We start from the raw sequence: 5,641 nt of genomic DNA on the forward strand, positions 1-5,641 counted from the left end.
TCTTTGAGAGAAGCTAATATTTCCTTAATTCTTAAGGGGAAGGTTCCTGAGGATTGTGCCTCATACAGGCCCATATCTCGATTAAGTTCAGATTTCAAGATTCTGTCCAAGATCCTGGCACTGAAATTGGAAAAGGTGTTGCCCCATATTATTAAAGAGGACCAGACAGGCTTTATAAGGGGCCGTAGGTCCTCTAATAATATTAGAAGGTTGCTGAATGTGTTCCAAGTTTGTCAGCAATGATCGATTCAGGGGTTGGTGATTTCCTTAGATGAAGAGAAAACATTTGACCGGGTGGAATGGTCATATCTTTTTTATGTCTTAGAACAGTTTGGGTTAGGTGGAGTCTTTGGTAGGTGGGTGGAGGTTTTATATTGCTACCCTCTGGCCATGGTCATCACCAAGACTGCGAATTTTACGATTGGTAGGGGTAGTCGGCAAGCCTGCCCCCTCTCACCGATGTTGTTGACATTGGTGATAGAGCCAATGGCAGAAGCCATTCGTCAGAACATCCACATAACCGCTCCGGAAGTGGGATCGAGGGCACACAACATTACACTGTACGCGTATGATGTCCTTCTGTTTTTATCGAACCCGATGACCTCCATACCCCATTTGATACAATGTATCAATTCATTTGGGGCTATTTCAGGATGTAAGATTAACTTTGCAAAATCGGAGGTTATACCTTTGGGGAACCTTAAGGTTGTGCCAGAAGTTGAAGGTGGCCCGAAGTTCCCTTTTAAGTGGTCACGGGCAGGGTTGCGGTACCTAGGCATTTTTATTACCCCAAGTTTGATCTGTTATTTCAGACTACCTTTGCTCACTTGTTCGACAATATTAGGCAAGATCTCCAGAGATGGGAGGCTCTTCCAATTTCATGACTGGGCCAAATATCTCTCCTAAAGATGAATGTTCTTCCTCGTTTGCTTTATCCCATGCGTATGCTCCCTATAATGTTTCCCAGGTCAACGCTGCAGAAGCTTATGGGATGGTTTGGTTCTTTTATCTGGCATCGTGGGCGGCCCCTCATCAAACTTACTAAATTGCAGTTGCCTCAAGGAGGGGGAGGAGTTGATTTCCCAGATATCAGAAGGTATCAATTGAGTTCCCTGCTGTCCTTTATCTGCAGTTGGGTAGGTAACGATCCAAACTCAATATGGCTGGATATTGAGACCTCCCAAGCAAAGTGCCCTCTTATTAACCTGTTGTTCATGGATAAGATGAGGACAGCTATGGACCACTGCCAGAACTCCATTGTCATTAGTACAGTCAAGGCATGGAGGGCAATGCGTCAGAGTGAGGGTTGTTTATCCAAGACTTCGCCACTTACACCTATAGTCAGCATGTCAGGGTTCCGACCAGGGAAGATGGACTCAGGGTTCAAACTATGGGCATCGAGAGGAGTTTCTAATTTCAGAGACTTGTTTGAGGGTGAGATTATGATGTCTTTTGAGCAACTGAGCCGCAAATATGGGTTACCCAGCAGAGATTTTATCCGTTTTTTTCAGGTTAGGGATTTCATCTAGAAGAAGACTACGCTTCTCACTAAGCCCTATAATCTCAATACAGAGAGGTTGTTGCTACGCTCCACAAGCACCCTTTCGGTTAGTGTCCTCTATCGCCTGGTGGGTGGCAGGGCCTGGCAGGATATTAACTGGTTATGTGAGGTCTGGGAGCAAGAGCTGGGAGTGCAGATCTCTTCTGAAACATGGGAGAACATATGGGAGAATACTCGAAAGATCTCAATCTGTAATAGGACATGCGCTATGCAGTTAAAAGTTCTGCACAGGGCTCATCTGGCACCAGACCGTCTGGCGAAGTTTAAAAAAGGGGCATCTTCACTGTGCCCCAAATGTAAAATAAGCTTCTGGACATGCCACAGGCTTCATGTTTATTGGAGCATTGTGGCGGGAGAGATAGGGAGGGTATTGAGGACTGAAGTCAAAGTAGACCCGATATCTCTCCTCTTAGGTCTACCGAATTTACCATCTTTAGACGGGCATGGGAAGAAACTATTTAATGTTCTTACATACTGTGCACGGAAGAATATTCTGATGAATTGGGTGTCTGAGAACCCACCGGGCTTGCTGGGATGGCAGAAATTAATTATGGAGCACATACCCTTGGACTTTTTACAAACATGGTGCATCACACAAGAGATAATTTTTATAAGACATGGCAGCCCTACTTGAGTTATTTGGATATAGATTTGTCAGTTATCTTAACTAGGGTGTTTGTTTAACCAGGATGATTAAATTTGTCAAGCCCTGGGCCCTGGAGGGGGTCTCCTGAGTTAATGCAATGCTCCCATTCCTTTGTTTGGGAGCTTTGCGCTGAGCATAGATCTCTTCGGTATTTTGTGTTTTCTTTTTGTTTTTGTTTGCTTTTCTTTTTTTTTGATGTTGCTTTGAAAAGTGTTAAAGTTTGCTTTGTATTAGAGGGTAGGTTAGTAGTTAGTAGATAGTAGTTGTATTGTAATTTATGTTTTCTTTTTATTATACTGATATTTGTTGTTTTTTTTCAATAATTTTATATGTTTGTAAAGATAAAAAAATTTGCTAATAAATATATTTACAAAAAAAAAGAGGTAATGTTAGCTACCCTTGAGTCTATAGAAACTGTACTTGACTATATGGAAGCTTGGAAGATGATCCAGTATTTCTACGGCAACTTCCTGAATTACTTTGTGTTGTAGATTATCTGAGCCTGGGGATTTATTGACCATTCGTCTCACTTTTCCCCCAAAACAAATTCCCTACTAATAGTGATTTCCTTCAGTTCCCTCCCTCTCACTGAAATTACCTTTGCTTTCAGTCCATTCAATTATGAAATATGCATAATTTTTAAAAAGATATTGATAATTCAGCACTTTAATGAAGTATTACAAATTCTACTCCCAACATTTATGTTCAGAAATGGATCATTGAGAAGCTGAGTTTTCAACTGCTCATGTCTTTATGTTGTCTGTTAGGGGGACTGAAGACAACTGTTCATGAACTAGACTGGCTCATAAGTTCAAGGTGTGTTGCTGGATTATACATTTCAGGATTGCGGGCCCAGACCAGGATTCAAGCCCAAGGTCTAATTTCACACATCTGTGCACAATGTAGAAAATGTATTCCCTGTGTTTGTTTCAGATTTCTAGCCTCTACAGTGTTTTTTTTTAATCACCATGTAAGAAGTGGTGTACTATAGATTGTGAGGTCTTTGGGATATGATTTACACTGCATTCATAGCTGACTGCTTAGGAGTCAAATCTCCCATGGAATATGATATCATATCAATCTATGACCTGGACGATATTCTTATACAACAATCAAAAGCCAAAGCAGATTTTAGGTTGATCTCCCGCGTTGTTATTTGAAAGATCATACTGCGTCAAACTACCCCTTCCTGCATTATCAACAATGCAAAAATAACTCAAATAAATGGTGCTTATCTGGGCAGAAAGCACTTTGGGAAACCCTGAGGTCAGTAATGGCATTAGGAAAATACAAGTAAGCCGTTGTTTCTTGGTAATGAGCCAAATGTGATGACTTGACAGACTGGATAGAGCCAAACATATGCGAGTCCTTTTGCGTTCAACTTAGCCAAAAAGGTTGCAAGGTTATCAATCAAAGATAGAATACTGTTTTGTCATTTGTATTTCCATGTCCAAAAAATCATTGAAGTTTTTTTTTTCCTCACTATGCCTCAGACAAGAACAGAAGTTCAGAAAGTCAATTCTTCACGGTCACCTCAGCCAGTGCAGGAATTGAACCCACTCTGCATGTTAAACCGCCATCTAATCAACTAAATTAAGCAAAACGCAATATCTACATTGACACAACTAAATGAAGTGGATGTACAAACTGATGTTTGCCGTATTAAAATTTGCTTTGTCTGAATGTGTCATTATTTGAATACAACTACCGGATCTATTAGAAATGAATTTATTTGAGGAATGAATTATGAAAAAGAAAATCCATTTTTAAACTTTCAGAGTTTAGTTTTCTTATCTTTTTGGCAAATAAATGAGTCAGATGTGCGCATTATTGAAAGTGAAAACGGATGTACATCATACAAGTGATGTACATAGTTCAGTACTGAGGACAACAGTGCATTTATCAATCCAGCTTAATTTATTTTAAAACACTCTGCATGTATTACACCACTAACACATAGGTCATCCCACTCTTTGTTTCACTGTTTGTAAAATAACATCAGGACAATCATTGTCATGGAAAACAATATCTAAGGACAACTAATTCAAAGCACAGCAGCTAGAATAAGAAAAATACCAGATGATTATGATTACAAAATTGCGAGATAAATGCTCAAACAGTGCAACAACTGCAACATGCAAAATTCTACCACAGCAAAATTAATCCCATCAAAAAGAGTCAAGAGGAAGCGGCATTGCAAATCAGGGGTAATATCACAGCTGCAAAAAGGGAGGTCATTGAGGAGAGTTTGTCCACAGAGCTGATATGGGTGGAAGTCAGAAACAGAAAGAAAACTTTATTGGGAGTTTTCTTCAGACAGCACCACCTCCCTGCCCCCGCCTAACAACCTCCTCCCCAATAGCAACAGAGACACAGAGGAGCAGATTGGGAGGCAGATTTTGGAAAGGTGACTTTTGTCATGGGTGACTTTAACTTCCCTAATATTGACTGGAACCTCCTCAGTTCAAATAGTTTGGATGGAGAAGGTTTTGTCAGGTGTGTCCAGGAAGCATTCTTGATTCAATATGTATATAGGCTGACGAGAGGGGAGGCGATATTGAATTTATTGCTTGGCAATGAACCAGACCAGCTGTCAGATCTCTCGGTGGGAGAGCATATTGGTGATAGTGATCACAGCTCTCTGGCTTTTCCTATAGACATGGAGACGGATATGAGCAGAGAGTATGGGAAAGTATTTAATTGGGGGAGGGGGAATTACAATGATATTAGGCAGGAACTGGCGCACCTAAATTGGGAAAAGATGTTCTCTGAGAAACATGGAGGAGCACTTGCTGATAATGCTGTATAGGTTTGTCTCACTGAGTCAAGGAATGGATAGTAGAGTGAAGGAACCTTGGGTAACAAGGGATGTGGAACATCTAGTCAAGAGAAAGAAGGAAGCTTACTTAAGGTTGAGGAGGCAAGGATCAAACAGGGCTCAAGGGGGTTACAAGGTAGCCAGGAAGGAACTGAAGAATGGACTTAAGAGAGATAGCAAGGGACATGTAAAAGCTTTAGTGGGTAGGATTAAGGAAAACCCTAAGGCATTCTACACTGGTGGGAGGACAAGAGGATGGCCATAGTGAGAGTAGGTTCAATCAGGGATACTGGAGGGAACTTGTGCCTGGAGTCAGAGGAGGTAGGGGAGGTCCTTAATGAATACGTTGCTTCAGTGTTCACTACTGAGAGGAACCTTGATGTTTGTGAGGAGAGGGTGAAACAGGCTGATATGCTTGAAAAGGTTGATGTTAAGGAGCAAGATGTGCTTAAAACTTTGAAAAACAGCAGGATAGATAAGTCCCCTGAGCCAGACGGGTTTTACCCAAGGTTACTACCAGAAGTAAGGGAAGAGATTGCTGCACCTTTGGTGATGATCTTTGCGTCTTCACTGTCCATTGGAGTAGTGCCAGATGATTGGAGGGTGGCAAATGTTA

This window comes from Chiloscyllium plagiosum, chromosome 13 (assembly GCF_004010195.1).
Source record: "Chiloscyllium plagiosum isolate BGI_BamShark_2017 chromosome 13, ASM401019v2, whole genome shotgun sequence".
In the NCBI taxonomy this organism is placed as follows: domain Eukaryota; kingdom Metazoa; phylum Chordata; class Chondrichthyes; order Orectolobiformes; family Hemiscylliidae; genus Chiloscyllium; species Chiloscyllium plagiosum.